General features: G+C 31.4%; 1 long non-coding RNA gene across 2 annotated transcripts in view; it reads left to right on the top strand.

Annotated features, from left to right (window-relative positions):
• Positions 1–19,506, top strand: part of LOC142326810 (uncharacterized) — a 311,674-nt gene that overhangs the window by 205,805 nt on the left and 86,363 nt on the right. The window lies entirely within an intron of this gene.

The following is a 19,506-nucleotide window of genomic DNA, read 5'->3' as shown; positions in this document are numbered from 1 at the left end:
AATTTTTGCCTGATGCCTCGAAAATCCGTTGAAAATTTAGATTTATAAAAAAAAAGTTGGAAGTTTAAATTTATATGTCATCTTTGGCCTGATTTAATTTACGACGACAATTACGACTAATTAATTTAGACGACATAGGAACTTTAAAAAAAATTTAATCCTATAGAACCCGACTTAAAAATATAAAACAGTTTTTTAATTTGGATATTTTATCTGTTTTTCATGTTGCTTTTGTGATGTACATATCAAGGAAGGAAGTCAAGTGGGACCCAGATTTTTTTACTAAAAATCTTGATTTCTTTTAGGAATTATACTATAGTGCGTTCCTAAAGTCGCTGTGCAACATTCTTTTGAATTATGTGGTGCATTTTGTTCTTTCGGTGTGCCCTGTGGGTTTATTAGGCGTTGCTCAGTAATAAACCAAGACGTCAGTTGTTAACTTTTGATTGAACGTATTTCGTTACGTTTCGTGTTGTTTCGTTTATCGAAATCAACGGTTGCGAGAAACATAATGGTTTTTCGGAACACGTTTTTCTCGTTGAACACGTTTTTCGTAAAAGTGACAAATATACTGATTAAGCGAAACACAAGTTTTCTGAAAAGTTTCCAAATGCTCCTGTTTCTCACCGCAATACAGTTCGAACTCTTATCGAAAAATTTCGGGAAACTCTGAAGCTCTGTTGAAGACGCTGAACGAAGTGGAAGACCGTAACCTAAACTAACGAACAGAAGAAGGTGCTTGATATTTCGGATGCTACGGCCGAAAGTCGATCAAAGTTAATGCGTAGTTTGTGCAGCAGCAAGATGTCGGACTTGTTACCACACATAAAGCTGTAAAAAAAGAGCTGACACTTTCCCCTGCAAAGTAATATGTGTTCAAGAATTAAAACCAAAGATCATGTCAAAATACTAAATTATTGTCAATGGTTTAAACGTTTATTGATCAAAATCTGTAATAATCCTCGACATTACATTTTTTTACAAATGAGTGTGGTTTTATCTGAAAGGGTACATTAATTAATAAAATACACGACTGTGGCCGACAACTAACCCCCCTCCCCAAGAATTACCCAAAGCAAAAATTGGGTCTAGACTGGTGTGAGTAGAACGTGCATTGTGGGCCTAATCTTTTTTGTAAGTACAGTTAATAGTAATCGTTATTTTACTGTTTAAAATTAATAGAAGTGGAAATCAATCTCGGTTGGTTCCAACAATATGGCACCACAACGCACACAGCTAACAGATCAATGACTTTTATTCAAAATGTCTTCGGTGAACAAAATCATTTTGATGGATTTGTGGCCTACATGATCGCCCGATCTGACTTCCCCAGATTACTTTTTATGTTGGGCAGAGAAACAAGCAGTGTATAGCAACAGACCACGCACGATTGACCAACTAATAACCGCAATAACGGCATATGTACGAGACATTCCAGTACATTAGCCGGTTAAAGTGTTTGAAAACAAATTGAAACGTGTGCAGTGTTGTAATGATATTGAAGGAAGTCGTTTTCAATACCTTTTATAAACTATTCTAGTTATTGTAATATCTGTTTCTACAAAATAATGAAATTAAAATGCAAAGTAATAATCAAGAAAGTATCGTCATTGCACTACCATAATTCCAGTGCATAGCACATTTCCGAACGCACTTTATAAATACAGTTTAATTTTTATCATAAAACATTATTTGGTCAAGAAGCCAACAGTGAGTCAAAAGTCTTTACTAAGAATTTTAATTCTTCATAATTATACATTTTAAGATAAAAATGTTATTTGATAAATGAGTAAAATCTTTTTACCGAACATTTTGATCGTTTTTAACTAAATATTGCATAATTATGTCATTAATATATATATATATTTTTTTTAAATCATGGCCATCTGAAATAAAAATCTGTCAAAGCTAAAGTCGGAAAATTTATGCAACCCTTTGCTTTATTTTATTTTTAATCATTTCCAAATTGTACTTCAGAATAATTTACGCAAAATCAAATCAAATAAATAACTTTATATGTGAAATATTATCTTACTGAATGTATATCAAATTATGATAATAATTTCGTTTTAACATAATTGTGGTATTATACTAACTAGAATAAGATGCTGTATCTTATTCACGTATTAGATAACGCTTCTGTTTAAACAGAAAGTGAAAGGGAATGAGAAAATTACCATCTCTCTTTGTGTGCGCGCGCGCGTTTAAATTTTAGTTGAAAACTAAAGTGGTTAGGTTAAATGTTTATATATCCATATACCATACTCAAATACTTGGTTTCGCTTAAAGGAATCTGCTAAGTACGTATAACATCATTAGTGTGAAAATAATACATCTTCACTTATTTTTATGTAAATAATTCTACCGATTTTGATTAATTAAGGGTTAAAAAATTCGAAAATCTCCAAGTTATACTATCTATTTCCCGATAAGAAATTATAAAATACCGGTATAAATTTTTATGAACTAATTAAGACTAGTATCGTATTGCAAAAATGTTAAATTATCTTGTAATTATTTTTTTATAAGTAAGAAACAATCATTTTCTTTAGTATTTAAGTGGAATTTGATTTCAAATATTTATTTGGAATACGTATTTCTGTAAAGATTGTTAAATTATTTGTCATAATTGTTCAGCTCTTTGTATGATTGATCTGTGAAAGGAAAATGTAGATAAAAATTTCAAAAAGAAATTTATTAAATTGTTTTTCATATTCATTTTGCTTTATTTTGAAAATTCCTTAAAATAACGCTTAAAATGCAATCCTGTAGTGAAAACGACTAATTTTTATACAGGAGAAACACGTCTCCCATTTCAAATTTTGAATAATTTTTTAATAAAATTTATTGAAAATTGTATTTATTTTGCTGAATTGCGAGTTCCCATGCTTAGTAAATGAAGACTTTAAAAAGTCACTCTATACAGTTAAATTCATTTACATAAGTGAGATCGATGAATTTTTGTAGGAGAGAGAGAGAGAGAGACGATGAGAGTCAATACTGATATTCCAGAACGAAAGAAAAACTCATTCTGAGAAAATTATTTTGAACCAAAATAATTTTATCCTGCTAAACTTTTTTTTGTTTTTATTTTTTTTTTTTTATTTATTTTTAAATTACCATTTTTAAATTAAATGTCTGGAAAGACAGGACCATTATAAAATTTTAAATTAAAATTTCCGTTCACTTATTTGATAGAAAATTTTATTTTAAAACTGTATAATATATTTTATTAAAACACTTCTAACCGTTCTTTAAAATTTCTTAAAATCTATTTCTACAATAGAAAAGACAATCAATCGAAAATTCAAAAATTATGTTAATACGAATCTCCTTGTATTGATTTGATAAGCTACCAAAAACAACTAGAATTGTAATATTTTTCAGCCACCATTTCTACGTAAATTTATCGGTCAAAAGGTGGATCTCCTACCGGAGTTGTGGAATTTTTTAACTTAAGAGTTGTACTGAATTAAGATTAAAAATATTTAATCTTGGATACAAAGTTCTATAAGAACTTTGCTTAAGGTGTGCTTGCTTGCGGACACGAGTGTTGGTGTGTGTGCGTCCTCGGGGGTATTAGACTCTACTTGGTCTTCAAATGGATGAGGTAACAGGGAAATGTTAAAGAAAATATTAATATAAAATATTAAAGGGTTGCTATACCTCAATGGTGCTTGACCTTCACAAAAAGTTTATTTCTGCATGGCTTTTAGCGTATCAAAAACATAATTAATATCGTCGGAATTATAAGACAATTCTTTTCTCAGTTAACTCCCAGCAACATTTAATTTTACTGTTAAATTAAATATTAATAAAAAATTAAAACCCTGAAACAAGAAAAATTATAATTGGTAATTTTTGATTACCATTTCGCTTGGAGTAGCAAAAGTGCTGGCCGAAATGAAATCAAGTTAAATATTTTTCGATATTTTAGTCTAATGAATTGTTATCAGGGCAAGAATAATTTTACATAATATCGGAGATTAAAAAATAATAAACACCTACACCTAAAAATATAAATGTAAAACATCTTTAATTTTTTCCTCTTTCAACGTAATAATAATTTTTTTTACTTTTTTTTCTAAATTCGGCGTCATATGTTTAAATAATTTTTAATTTTCAAAAATCGTAAATTTTTTCTTAAATTTTAAACAGAATTTTTTTCTGTTCAAGTCCTCTACAATAATTTCATTAGGGATTTTTTTTATGTACTTAAAACAGGATTGAATTTTACTCATTTTTATCATTTTATTGGTTTATCATTTTGGTAATCAAATTTTTTATTATTTTTAGTTACAGTAAAAGCAAAAAAAGCAAAACTTTCGGTTGTAGAAGTAATATTCAATTATATCACAGAAAAAGAATAGAATAGAGTTCTTTTAATTCTATTTTGAAATTTATCATTTTAGATAAGAAATAAAGTAAATTCAATTTCTCTAGAATTTATTTAGCCCAATAGTAAAATGACGATAGTTTTTAATATTGTCTCGTTAATTGATGGCCAAGTTCACTGGTAATAATATGGTCGTCAAAAATTGAACTGGAACTTATATTACGAGGCTTGTCTGATAAATTTTGCACATATATGCGTAGCATGGGAATGAAAATAAAAAAACAATAAAAGTACAATACCTTAGCTACAAAATGCAGTATTTATTTATTTAATCCCCGTTTACATTGATACACTTTTCAAACGTGTGACAAGTTTTTGTATTCCGTCACTGAAAAATTCTGGCGGTCTTTTTCGAATCCAAGTGGCCACAGTTTCCTTTACGTAATCGTCGGTGATGTAATGATTAACTTAAGATCCCTCTTGAGATGAGGGAAAAATTGAAAGTCGCACGGATCCAAATCCGGCGAGTATAGCAAATGCGGAATAGGCTCAAACTTCAACTAGCGGAGAGCCATCAGAGAGTTTGCGCGGTTCCCATCGAGTACAGATTTTACAGTAACCCAATTGCTCGATAATATGGCCTACTCTTTCTTTAGATATCCCTAACTGAATATTGCTGGGTGATTCGCCGGCCACTTTGAAGCAAATCTCTCACCTCCTTTCGATGTTTCTCAGTCACAGAAACTGGTTATTTGCTGCGAGGTGCGTTCTCAGTTGTCGCTTTACCAGTTTCACATTCGTGAAATTTCAATGTACACCTATTCACAGTACTCCCATCAACAGTTTCAGTACCGTAAAGCATAGGTTTGATATGAATAGAGAACTTCCTCAATCTTTAAGGCGTGCCCAGCACAGAGCCTTAATTGAATACACTGGTGTTTATAAAACAACCTCCTACGATGCTACCACCGTATTGGGAAAGGCTCTCCCAATCGATTTAGTGGTGAAAGATTGGGCGACCATGTTGAGATTGCAAAGAGACTCTGAGGTTGAGGTATTTTGGATGCGGTTTCGGGCCGGGCCAGTACCGGAACGGAACGGTGGTCACAATGCATCGGATCTAAATTTTGTTCAGTTGCCCATCTCCCGCCTGCGGAAGAGGCTGCAGAGCCTCGCAATGGAAGGATAGCAGCTGGAATGGGACACCACGACTAAGAGAAGATTCCTGTACAAGTTTATACGGGATCTGGGGAGATGGTATGCCTTGAGTTTGTTTTTAAGGGCAACGGGTGCCCAGGTGCTCACCAACCATGTTAATTTGAACCAATATCTGTTTCGGTTCCGCCTGGCAGCTGATGAGTGTGCGTCTACGGGGAGGTCCAGTCAAATGAACACCTAATATTTGACTGCTAGATGCGGTTACTATGTTCAACCAACATCAGTCGTTTACTTAAAGGAAAGACTCCTACTGCACTGCTGTCGGAAGTTAACCTAGAGATATATGGCTGACCAGCAGCCAATTAAGGCTCCAAGCGCTCTAATATAGTGGACAGGTACTTGCTGGCATTCAGCGACCTAGGCGTGCAGCGAATTGCTATCTAGACGAAGTAAATTTTAATTTATGGATTTCATATATATTTTTAGTAGTTGACGCGATGCGCCTACCCATTTTAATAAATATATGACAAGTGAGCGGTTGGGACACGTAAGCCGGTGGTGTATGGTACCGCGCTTAGTCCGCTCACGCTGTAAGTTAAGCTCTAGGAGCTATTTAGGACACTCGTCGCTAAACTGTTTCGTGGCTCATTAGCCGTTTGTGGCACAGACATTCGGTCTTACGTTTTAGGGCGACCGAATGGGGTGCTGGCGGGAGAAATGTTTAGCAAACCAATCACATTCACTACCGTAAACCGCTTTTAAATGATGAAAAATATTCGTAGGATTCAAATTTTCTACTGTTAAAAATTCCATCAATGAGCATTGTTTTAACAGTGTTGACATATCGGCTACTGAACTGCTACTGAAAACAAATCGGTAAACGAATTTCAACGCATTACCGCAGGTTTTTAGATGAGAATTTTAGCTATCACCTGCTGCCACGCCCAACTCAATAGTACCTTTTGTCGCCGTTTAGCACGCTAGTCTGCAAAATGTATCAGCTGAACCTCGTATTTAGTACAATTTACAAAATCAATTGACAAATATATTTACTATATTATTTTGGCTATGCATAGAGTAGCCAAAATATTTGTAAATTATAGTTTTTATTATTTATATTTTAATTTAATTTTCTTGACTGCAACATTTTTACATACTGTATCGGTGAACTGTATTTGTACGAGCGTGCATACATTTTTATGTTTATAAAATATAATTATGTGAGATTATTTTAAATATTTTAATGAAATATTTCAAGTCGTATAATATTTTATTTTATTATTTTCATTTTTCATAATAATGTAGAAACAGGGATTGCTTCAACTTTTCTGAATTACCATTCCCCTTTCCTTCGTAAATTTGCGTTCCTCTTTCATAAGGAGAAAATGAAACCCGGGCAGAGCAATTTCATTCTTCTCTCCCTCTCCCTATCCATTTTCTAGCAAACCTCTTAGCTTAACATCCTCTCATCGTATCTTTTCTCTTCTAACCGGCAGATCTCGCCAGTTTAAATTACTTGCAAGACATACCTTGATGAGTACGCAAGGATTTTTTTTAGATGATTTTTAGATGGTAGTAAAATACTCATTAGGTCATGTATAGCATTTGTATTCAAAAGTAATATATATATATATATATATATATATATATATATATATATAGTGTGTGTTTGTGTGTGTGTGTACTAAAGATTATTGAACGTAAATTTACTTCTGGAAACAATGTAACTTAACTTTCTCAAAATTTGATTACTGATTAATATTTAGCTCCTTTTTTGTTGATAAAATGAAATGTTTATTATAGTTTAACTTATACTATTACTTATAATAATTATATATAATGTTATAATATAATATATATATATATATGAATTATTTATATCAGCATTCTTTCCCCGTGCGTATTAATAGACTGCTTTGTTGTACGTAAATTCCCGTTAGCTGTGAACTAAAAACAATCGCTTGCATCCAATCTTCTACTGAACACCCGTAAACTACTGCAAGTTCTGGTTACCATTAACGGTCGGTTTTGCCAGCTAGGGTTATTCGTATAATGCAGGAGCAGTTATATTCCGATCGGTGAGAGAAATTTACAAAATTTTTTAAACTTTCGCGCTCACATCGGCGGCAGATATGGGATGTCTGCCGCCGATGATATTCGATATTGGATATAGTCAGACTCAGACCCCGCTGGCCGTCTGAAACAGATGATTTTGTCGAAATGAAATGTTAATTCTGGTTTCAGATATCGGAGCATTTACTTACTCTTAAAAATATTTTAAAAAATAGTTAATTTATAAAATTTAAGATAATTTTGTTGGTATATATATTTTTTTTCTTTTTTTGTGACTTGATTACTGGTTACAGGAATAAAAATTATTCCCACACTTATAACGACTGAATTAAAAAATTTCTACCTAAAATCTCAAAATTTTAGTTTAAACCGTTTATGAAATAAAAACCAAATAGAGACTGCTGAGAAAGTTACCCTGGGTAGGTGTTACCTTGGGTCAGAGAAAGAAGCCCCTGGATATTGAGTTCCTCTTAACCCAATACCCAGGGTTATTTGGACTCTGGGTTTTGAGCTAGAAAGAGGTTTGGCTCCGATAAACGTTATCAAAAGGATCTGATTTGGAAGCTGGTGTCAAATAAATTCCATTTAGATTCCAGCTGGATACATTAGCATCAGTTATATTTATTATTATTATTATGAATTAAAACATAACCAGCCGTACATAGCAGTAGTTCGTTTCATCAGTATCCCTCTTTTCAAAAGTCCTTAAAATTTACACCTGGACTTAAAATTTAAGTCCATAAAATTTTCACACACCTTAAAATTTAGATTCTTTATCGATTTTTACTTTCAGCTTACCTTTTGCCTACTAAGGGAAAAGTAATTGTAAAAAAAAATCACTTTTCCACTTCTTTGAATTTTGGATAGATCATTGGAACACGAAACCTGAGAAATACAAAAAAGGAAGTAAATCCTGTTCCTGTGTTTGTGTGTGTTGCGCGCGCGTTTTGATCAATAACTCGAAATTAGCTGGATTAAATCTGTTTGATGTAAGTTAAAGTTTGGTTTTGGAAACTCAAACTGATGTGGAGATAAAAAGGCTCGTATATTGAGTAATTAAAAGAATCTTATTTTCCAAGTTGTTGGTTGCGAGCAAACCAGTTCTTTTCAAAAGAAATACAGTTTTTACAACACGAAGAGGTGTTTCGGAACCGGTACTGAATTTTTGGTTAAAAAAATAGAATATTGATCTTAAAATTCCTTAGATGTTGTGAGAAATTTTGCGACATATTTTTTGAAATATGGAATTTTTTTAAAATCTGAACGAGCAAAAATTCTGAAGTCGCACTAAGTAATTCAGTAGTTTGAAAAACGGAAAAATTACAATGTAGTATTTATTAATAAGTATGAAATGGTAAAGAGATTGTAATTGTTTCTTACAAAAAAAGTTCATAATCTCAAATTATGACAAATACATATAATTCAACATTCTTAAAGATCAGTTTATGGAATTTTAAACAAAATTTCAGTTTCGAATAACCAGATTTTCGGCAGATTCTGTTTTGATTGACTGAATGGTATTTCGCGGTTATATTAACCACAAAATTCTTTTAATCACTATCTGGCTCTGTTAACCGTTCTCCTTACTTATCCACCTCGTTACAAAAACTCAGTGGGTGAAGTTGAAAACGTATTTTCATGTATACTCATATTTTCTTGTATCAGGACTATCTTCTCCTCCTTCCCTTCTCCTCTGACTGTTATCTTCATCTGTAATATATATTTTTAAAGATTTGAATCCTTATATACGAGTATTTTGGTCGGATTTAGTTTTTTAAATTTGTCCAGTGGAATAATAATGGAGGGGAAAGATTAAAAATTAGCAAATTCTATTTTTATGCTGTTTAAAATGTGGGAGCGTTATCATGATAAATTCAATCAATAAGTTCAAGATCTGGAATTAAAATTTTTTTGTGGATATTTAAGATCAAAATAAAAGTTTTTTTGGTGTCAGTAGTTCGTGAAACAATAAAATGAATGAATAAATGATATTTTATATGTATTTAAGAAAAAGTACAATTTACTTTTTTGAAGTGTATTTGTAGCAGTTAAAACAAATTAGCCTCTTTTACCTACAAAAACAAACATATATATTCCTTCAAAGAAAAACAAATACTTGCACATTTTATAAAAGCACACAATATTTCTATCTTAAGAGTAAATATTATTAATTTAATCGAGTATCTATTTTACGGATAAAGCGGAGAAAAAAGAGATAACATAATAACAATGAAAGAAGAGGGGATGTTAGATGGTTGAAGCTTTTGTATTTTGCTAAAAATTAAAATGTAATTTAGAAGAAGCTTGAAGAAAAGACGGTAAAAGGAAAATATGGAAGGGGAAAACTGGTATACTATAACGCAAAAGAAGGAGTAAAGATCAACTCACAAATAGAAATGAGTGTAGTGGCTGAGGGGCGGTAAGCAAACTGGAATGAGTGATGTAATGAAGTTTACCCCCCACTATTTTTTTATGTTTTTCTCCCCTTAACCTCCATTCTTTAACAATTTGATATTCTTTAAAGTTTTACCAGGCCCCTTTAGTTATAGAGTAGAAAGGGAAAATTGTTCCACATTATCTCTGAATAAGCGGCCTTAAAAAAACACAATTATATAATGCACTAATTGAACACACCATATATATTATATTATAGACTATACACACCTACATATACACACTCACACATAGTCATAATATTTAAACTTAAGGAAGCTCTACTCTGGGCTTTAGTGAGGTACCTATTGTTTGCAATAATACCCTCGACGTTCTTTGTACTGAGAAAAACAAACAAGCCACACGGAAAAAACTGAACAAAAAGCAACACTGAAACTTAGTTAAGAAGAGAAAAACCACTAGCATATATACCCATGGGTACGTGCTTCCACACGTATGTACACTCATCAAGATTTCTGTTAATATAAAAGAAAATTTTATTTTCTCTTAATAGAATTTTATTATCACCTTTTAAATAACGTAATAATCAAATAGAATTACAAATAACTATTATTTACTACTCGTGGACCCAGCAATGCTTCGTTATTGCTAAATTTGAGTGTATAAATTAAAAAATAGATTTTGTATTATATTTTTTAAATTATATTACGAAAAAAATAAATTGTACAATATTAATTTACTAATAATTTTTTTTCTTCTTATGACCCCCGGAATGTTTCCCACAGTTTAAATATCACTATTATATAAATCATTAAAAAAATCGTATAATTAAATAACCTAAAATTTATATTTCTAAATTTAAGTCGTTGTACATATCGAGAGATGTTTATATTTTTTGACATTGGCTATATCGATCGTTGTCTTAGTTTTTTTTTTTTTTTAATTTTCAAGGTATCTCTCTTAAACGGTCTTCAACAAATACAACCAAAAATGTGTAAGCACTCCCGGAACAAATAATAATAAATTGTGAAATTTTCAGCCAAATAGGTTAAGTAGTTTTTTAGTTATTTTAGGACACATTTAAATTTATCTAAAATCCCATACAATATTGCAAACATGTATTATTAGATTTTATTAATTAAATATTAATAGTTTATTAAAATATATAAAAATGTTATGTTATTTTCTATTGTTGTATAAAATACAGTATCGAAGAACACATTCATTAAAAACAAAAAAAAAAATTTTTTAAAATATAAAAAAAATTTTGTATGTATTTTGGAAATGTATTTTATTCCTCACTTTTCTTAGTAAGCCTAACATCTAGTATATAATATTTTTGAATTACATTAATTATAGAAATTATATATATATTTGTGTGTGTACTAATTAAACAATTGTAATAAAATAAAAAATTATATGAAAAAAATTATAATTATATTAAAAATTATATGAATGAAAAAGTAAAAATATTTTATTATTAATAAAATAAAAGAGAAAAAAAAAATGATAACGATAATAACAGATCACATATCTTAAATAAGATATTGTAAATGAGAGATTAGAAAATATGATAAATGTTAAAAATTAACTAAGTAAAATTTATTATTATTTATTACGGAAAAACTCTTCAAAAACATTTAATACTGTCAGATGTATGTGAATGCATGTTTGTATGTCAATTAAACTGTATTAAACTAATGTAAACTTATTTAAATAGATATAAAACGGTTTAGCAGTATATAAAACAGCTATTACATTAAAGTATCCGATATATAAAATAAAAAAGCTTTTATATTTTAAAGAAATATATAAAATAGAAAAATAAAATAAGTTTATAATATATAAATATAAAATACACGTTACTTTGTTTCATTTCAATTAAATAGAATTGCGATGGTTGTGTAGCTAACGAGCAATCTACGTATCTATCTACCTAATGTAGTAGAGAGGTAACATGTTCCTACGTACATCTGTTTGTACAAAATCCTCTGATCCGTATTAAACTCTCTCTCATTTTCCCTCTCCTACTATCTCTCTTTTCCTTTACAGGAAAAGTTTTTTTTTTCTTTTAACTTTTATACTAAACTGTACTTCGTATTTATGTTCATGTTTCCATCGTACAAAAATAAGTAAAAAGAAAATTATCCTCATTTTTTTACAAGTTTTTTGAGAAATTTCAAGGGAAAAAATAGGTCTACATGTATAGCAAATAAATAAATAAGAATGGTGACCATTAAATTCTTTTAAATTAATTAAAAATATTTATTTTACTTTTTATATACTTTCGCACTTGTGGGTGTTACTGTAGCACAGTTTGGTTTCATTAATGTAAAAAGAATATTTCCTGGTTATATTACTACATAAATAACCATATTTAAACATTTATTGCTTTTTCGTCTTTAATTAATAATTAATTAATTTATACCACTAAAATTAACTAATTATGTAATTTTAATAAATTGTATTAAAATTAATTAAAAGGTTCAGAAAATTTTCAACATATGATTGATTATTTGTAGAATAATATATACATTTTTTGAAACTTTTTTCATTACCGATTATTAAATTTCTTTTAAAGTAGGTTTTTTAAAATGTTTTCTTTTACTTATAAAGAAATTTATGTGTATTTATTACTGTGTGTGTGTGTGTGTGTGTGTGTGTGTGTGTGTGTGTGGGTGTGTGTGTGTGTGTGTGTGTGTGTGTGTGTGTGTGTGTGTGTGTGTGTGTGTGTGTGTGTGTGTGTGTGTGTGTGTGTGTGTGTGTGTGTGTGTGTGTATATTTATATATAAAATAATTAAAAACAAATTTATAAATTCTATTGTTTTATTCTTATAATTCTTTATTTATATAATAGTTTCCACTTACCAACAATCTTTAATAGACTGTTCGAACGCTTTCGGATTAGTAATCCATCATCAGGAATTTTGTTGTGTTATAATTATCATTATTTACTTCACATATCATTAATTATACTAACTTAAATTTTAAAAACAAAAATTATAAATAAAAAATTGATCAATTGCTCATAACAATTGAGACTTCATACTGACGGATAACGCTGACATTATTTTTGGTTTTAACGATCAACTGTTATATTTATAATTTTTGTTTTTAAAATTTAAGTCGGTATAATTAATGATATGTGAAGTAAATAATTATAATTATAACACATCAATGTTCCTGAGGATGGATTACTAATCCGAAAGCGCTAGAACATGCTATTAAACATTGCTGGTAAGTGGAAACTATTTTATAAATAAATTATATATCAATACCAAGTAGCCATGATTAATAAAATTAATGTTATAATTCTGTTGATAAAATAAGAAAAAAAATTCCGATTTCATTTTTATTCGCCTTTTAAAACACATTTGTATATGGCAAACGAGAAAGATTGTGCTCGCAAGAGTATGATATATATATATATATATATATAGAGAGAGAGAGAGAGAGAGAGAGAGTATGCGAGTGTGTGTTTATTGGTTTTGAATTTGTTTAAAGACCAATTTTTGGGGGGGGGGAACGCTTTTGTGTTATCATTGCTAGATTAATATTTTTATAATTTTAAAACATACTAAATGTTTTAATAATTTTAAAATAGGAAATGTATTAATTTGAATAATAAAATAAAATCTTACTTTAGAGTGCAATATAGTCTGGTTATAAATTATGCATTCTTGTACGTTTTCAAAAAAAGTACAGTTACAGTTAATTACGTTAAAAATAAAGGAAGAAAAATCTGAATATTAAAAGAGCTCCAGTATGTGACTTTCACCCGCCGATTGTTTTCAAATAAATTATAAAACTTATAACGCAACTTCTTTTTTCCCTGTTTAATCACCGTCAGGTATTACTTCAGAGGATGAATGAGGATGATATGTTTGAGTGTAAGAGAAGTGTAGTCTTGTACAGTCTCAGGTCGACAGTTTCTGAGATTGATTGTTAATTGAAACCCAACCACCAAAGAACACCGGTATCCACGATCTAATATTCAAATCCGTATAAAAGTAACTGCCTTTACTATGATTTGAATGTTGAACTCTCGATTCGAAATCAGCTGATTTGCGAAGACGCGTTCACCACTAGACCAACTTGGTGGGTTTATAATATTTTAACTTATAACTACTTAACTTAACCAACTTATACTACTTTAACTTATAAAATTTATATTTATTTTGGTAACATTCATCAGAATTTATAAAACTCAATTGACGTACAAGGTGCCGATTAATTTGCTAGTCTAGCAATTAGGTTTTTGCTATTTTTAAAGTCCTGTTACGGTACACTATTTCTTCTACTGTATTATTAGCGATGCCAGCAGTGCTTCAGACTCTCTTCGTAGAACTACCGTAATTCTACGTATTTACGCTTTCTAAACTTTGACAAGTAATACCACAGTACAAAAAAATATATAAGACAAAATATATAGAGTGTATCAAAAAGAATGACCTGATTTCAAACAGATATATTTCATAATAAAAATGTGATATAATTACAAGAGAAATTACATACATAAATTCCACTTACCAAATTATAAATGTTTTATATGCCCTCCATCTGCTGTACGGATAACATCAATAGCTGAATTCTTCCACGACGTGTTGCAGGCAGTCTTCGTTTACAGAAGTTACTATAGCTGTGATTCTGGATATCAGCTCATCTAAATCAGCAACTGATGGTAGAACAAAAATATTTTATTTTACGTATCCCAGCAATAAAAAATCAGAAGGTATGTGAATCTCGGGGACCGAGAGTGTAGTGCCAAGTTTTAGACTCCCGAATGCCCTATCCAGCGTCGAGGCGATGTCTCATTTAAAAATCGACCAACTCAGTTGTGCCCATCTTGCAGAAAAATTAATTCTTCAGACTTTTCATTTAGTTGTCGGAAAAATTATTCCTGCAGCATCTGAATATGAGAAATGCCCTGTTGCTGTGATTCCTTCTTAAAAGGAAGGGAAATAAATTTTGTAAACGAAACCGCACATAAAACATTATCTTTTGGTGCATCTCACTCCTGCTGTACAATATCATGAGGATCTTCAAGTCCTCCAGTTTTCGGCTACTGCGACGAGTGGACTTTTCGGGCTTTACTGAAAAGTTCTTGATTTCGTTATATATTTTCCTCTGAATTGAAAGAAATTTCTGTTGAATAGACGTCATATTTTTTACGACTGAGATTAGTATTCATTATGAATTAGTATTCATAGTACTGCAATCTGACGACCCATATTTGAAATACTAGAATGCGCACTTTCAAAGGAACAAATTTCATTCGCTGACCATAGGTGATTGCACAGATGTAGATTTTGAAATCGGGTCATTCATTTTGATATGCGCTGTATTACAATTCTTTACGATTTACATTCCGAGCATTAAATAAAATATTTTTATTAAACAGAGTAGTTACACATTCATCGATACTGCAGTCGATAGCCAGTGCCTAAACGAAATTTTTAGATGAGGAGCTGTATTATGACTCAGTTGATCCGACCATGCAAACCATCTTTTTTCTTCATTTTCTGATGATATTAATTACAATTCGGGATATTTATAATATATAAAGACGATGGTAAAAATGGTTTTTGTTTAAAGACCAAATTAATTGATTAAATAAAATCTCGACAAACCATAATAAAAATTATAGAAGAATGGAGAAAAACTTGGTTTGATTTTAGAACAGTTGCTATGAAAGATGGCTCAAAAATTTGTTCATAGAGGAAATTCAAAAATTCGTAGAGGAAATTCGTTCATAGAGGAAAAATTACAAAAGTCAATTTCATACTATTTTTAAAATTTATAAATTTAAAATGAATAATTTAAAAAATCTAATTATGTATTACGCTTACTTAACAGATCGGTGTATGTCACACTGAATTACAATATATCATGCAGTAATATAAAAATATTAAATGTACAGTTTATAAAAAAAAACAATGCTTAAAAAAAAATCGAGATAGGTAGTGAATAAAGCAACAAATTAATTAAATCCTTTCTACTATGAAACAATGCATTATAAATATCTTAATTTTATTATAATACATCATTCAATATATATATATGCTGTACCTTAACCGTATTGACCTTATTTTACATATATATAAAAATTTACATAAAATTAATTAAATTGACCTATATTAAATTTAAATATAAAAAAGGAACATCTTTGAAAAGAGCCTTCGCTTCAAAGATTCTAGAATCCGTCTGTTAATCCTTTATTTTGCCCACTGCACACTGTACGATAAGATAGAAGTAGCTAAATTTACATTAGGAATTTTTACAATTTAAATTAAATTACGTTGACAATTTTAAAATAAAGGAGACTGAATAAATTTATTAAATAGAAAACTTTCGAAGAAAAGTATATTAATACTAACAATAAAATACTAATCTAAAACTAGATATTCATTTAACAGTTAAGCAACAATTATAAGTTATCGTAAGGGAATTAATAAAGGTAAATAATTATTCACGACAAAAATTAAATTTTAAATAGATTAAAAAAATAACGAATAATAATAATTTTGTTTAATAATAATATTATCATTAGTAATAAAAAAAAATATTGTAATAACAAATATAGCCATTATTATTATCAGTGTCGTCAACGACGGCGTGCTGCGGCTAGAGTAGCCTGAAGAGTCGGTCTTGGTTGGGTACGCTGACGTCGTTGCGCTATTCGTTGCAGACCGCGACGTACAATGCGCTCAACTGAAGCTCAGCCAAGCGATGCACAAGGTCAGCGCCTAGCTGAACGACCATGGCTTGTCTCTAGCCATCAGGAAAACGGAGATCGCGGTTCGAACGAAGAAGCGTATTGATACCCTCCTCTCTGCGGGTCGGGAACGAGGTTGCCGAGACCAAGCCGGCTGCGAAGTACCTCGGTATGATGATTGATCGGAAACTCAGTTTTGCTGAGCACCTTCGGAGAGCCACCGATAAAGATACGAGAGCCATAACCGCTCTCAGCCAGCTCATGGCAAATCCCGGCGGACCGAAGGCCACCAGATGACGACTGCTGATGTCCATGATGCATTACGTCTTGTTATACGGGGCGGAAGTTTGGGCCAAGGTATTAAGACTCTAGGGAAACCGCAAGTAGTTCACGCAGGTGCAACGCACCGCGGCCTTGCGAGTCGTTTCCGCGTATCGGACGTTCTCCGAGCCTACCATAATGGTGTCGCCGCCATTATACCCATTGCTCTTTTGACGAGACTGCTCCAACCGGCCTACTTGAACGGTGGGCGGGTAAAGATCAGGAGACCATCGCCGAGAAGGAACGGATTCGGACGTTTCTCGCATAGTAAGAACCTGGGACCACGACACCAGTGGACGATGGACCGCAAGACTTATCCCTCAGGGCAGGCCGTGGACAGAACGGCGACATGAGAAGTAGAGTAGTAGGTGACCCAGTTTTTAACGGGTCATGGGTACTTCCGCACTTACCTCCATGTCATAGAGAAAGCGCCGTCTACCTCTATTATCCCCGTGTACGGGATGACGTGGAGCACACATTTTTCAAATGTGTTCGGTGGGTGGGTGATCGAGGGACAGTAGAATCGGATCTTGGAGCACTGAGCCCGCACAACGTGTTTGCGATGATGTTCCGTGACCTGAGCAGCTGGGAGAGTGTAGCCCAATTCGTCGGGAGCATTCTCAGAACCAAAAAGGGTTACCTAAATAGTCATGAGCCAGATTAAAATTAACGGCCTTCTCAGTATAGGATAGAAGGAATCGGCCTGGAGTAATGTGTTAAACAATTCCGGGTCGAGTCCTGGAAGAGAAAGGGGTGGTTTTAGTCGGTAGTCTGCTGATGGCGGTTGGATAAGACCACCAGTGGGAGCCCGACACACTGTGCGTTAATGCATTTCCACCTCCCATTCCAAAAAAAAAATTATTATTATTATGTATACATAAAAATCTAGTGGTTTTTGGGTCTGTTATTCTTTCTCGCAAAAACTATATTTAGCTGAAATTTTACATGTAGATAGTTTTATACCTGGAAAGAAGACAGAACTATCCCCATTACGAAATCTTTCAATGTTTCGAGACGGTGACTGTTTTAATGGCTTTAAATAAGAACCGGAACCGGATTATGTTCTTTTCCTATATTCAATTTTACTATGACCAAACCGCTGATCAAATTGAATTTGTAGACCACTTATAATATTTAAAATTAAATTCTATTCAAAAAATATTTCTTTGTCTTTTTCGATATCTCTTTCGGTTATCGATTAAAATGCCTTTAAAGGTGTGATGGTGTACGGCGCAGCTGATCAACCAACACATCCAGTACCACAACTGCTGTGTGAAAGAAGCAACGCGCCATAACTGACTGCATCTGCTTCCGGTTAATTAACTAAAAAACATAAAATAGAATTAAACAGATTAAAAAATGAGAAAAAAAATACGATCACCTCTTCGTGATGTTTCCATGTAACGCTAAGAACCGTACAAAATAATTTTTACCCGTATTAAGAACGGTTAACCAGCTTTGAGTACTATTTTTAAGATGGGGACCAACTATTCTGAAACCCTCATTCTTCAGATAACTCAAAGCTTCGAATCCTGTTCTGATCAAACTGTTGTTTTGAAGAAATTATAAATTTATAATTTATTGTTTAATTTGAATAGACTTTATCATTATATCGACAGTTTGAAGTTAGCTTTATAACATTATAACCACTTGGACCGGCCACCATGCTCTTTATTTTGGGTTGGATAAGAGAAAGATTTATCTCAACAACAAAAATGATAATGCCAATAATCTTCACTTATTTTAAATATACTTAGCTAAATAGGATTTAGATAAAATAACAGAAACAGAAATTAAATAATTGGGAATTTTACTTTATCAAAAACGATGGAGAAAATTCATTGAATAATGAATGACCAATATCAATAATATTTTAGAAATATAATTTTTGTAATTTTTTAATCATGAAAAAAACAATCATTTAGCTTTCTCCAAATTTAGTTTAATGTAGAATGAGAATATATCGCCATAAATCACACCAAATTTTTTATCTTCAAACGACTCTACAAAAACAAAATCGAAATATCATACTCTAATATCTCCTCTGTTATTAATAATCAACCTTAATCATTTTTTGATTGTTTATTGTTTATATTCTTTATTTTTTGTTATGAAAGAACAGGTACAACAAATATAGTCATTAAGTTAATTGGTAGCGTATGAAAAGATGCCGTGCCCGACCGGGTTTAGAACCGGGGTCCTCCATACGAAATGCCGTGACCCTACCTACTCATCCATTAAAGTCGACTGTTAAGTTAATGGTTTAAAACAAGAAGATAAGATAGCTGTCTCAATGAGAAATAAATACCTTTACTGCTAAAATTTTAAAAAAAGGAGTTAGGGTGGGAATTAAGAGAAATAAAAGATGGTAAGAATTAATTTTAAAGTGGATCATCAATAATTTCACACTAACAAGAATAAGTAAAGTAGTCAGAATTAATTACTTTTATGTTCAAATTTCAAGGAAAAAATGTGTGCGCGCGCGTACATGAGTGTATTTAAAACTTCT

This window comes from Lycorma delicatula, chromosome 6, assembly GCF_047948215.1.
Source record: "Lycorma delicatula isolate Av1 chromosome 6, ASM4794821v1, whole genome shotgun sequence".
In the NCBI taxonomy this organism is placed as follows: Eukaryota; Metazoa; Arthropoda; class Insecta; order Hemiptera; family Fulgoridae; genus Lycorma; species Lycorma delicatula.
This window is presented reverse-complemented; position numbering and strand designations above follow the sequence as displayed.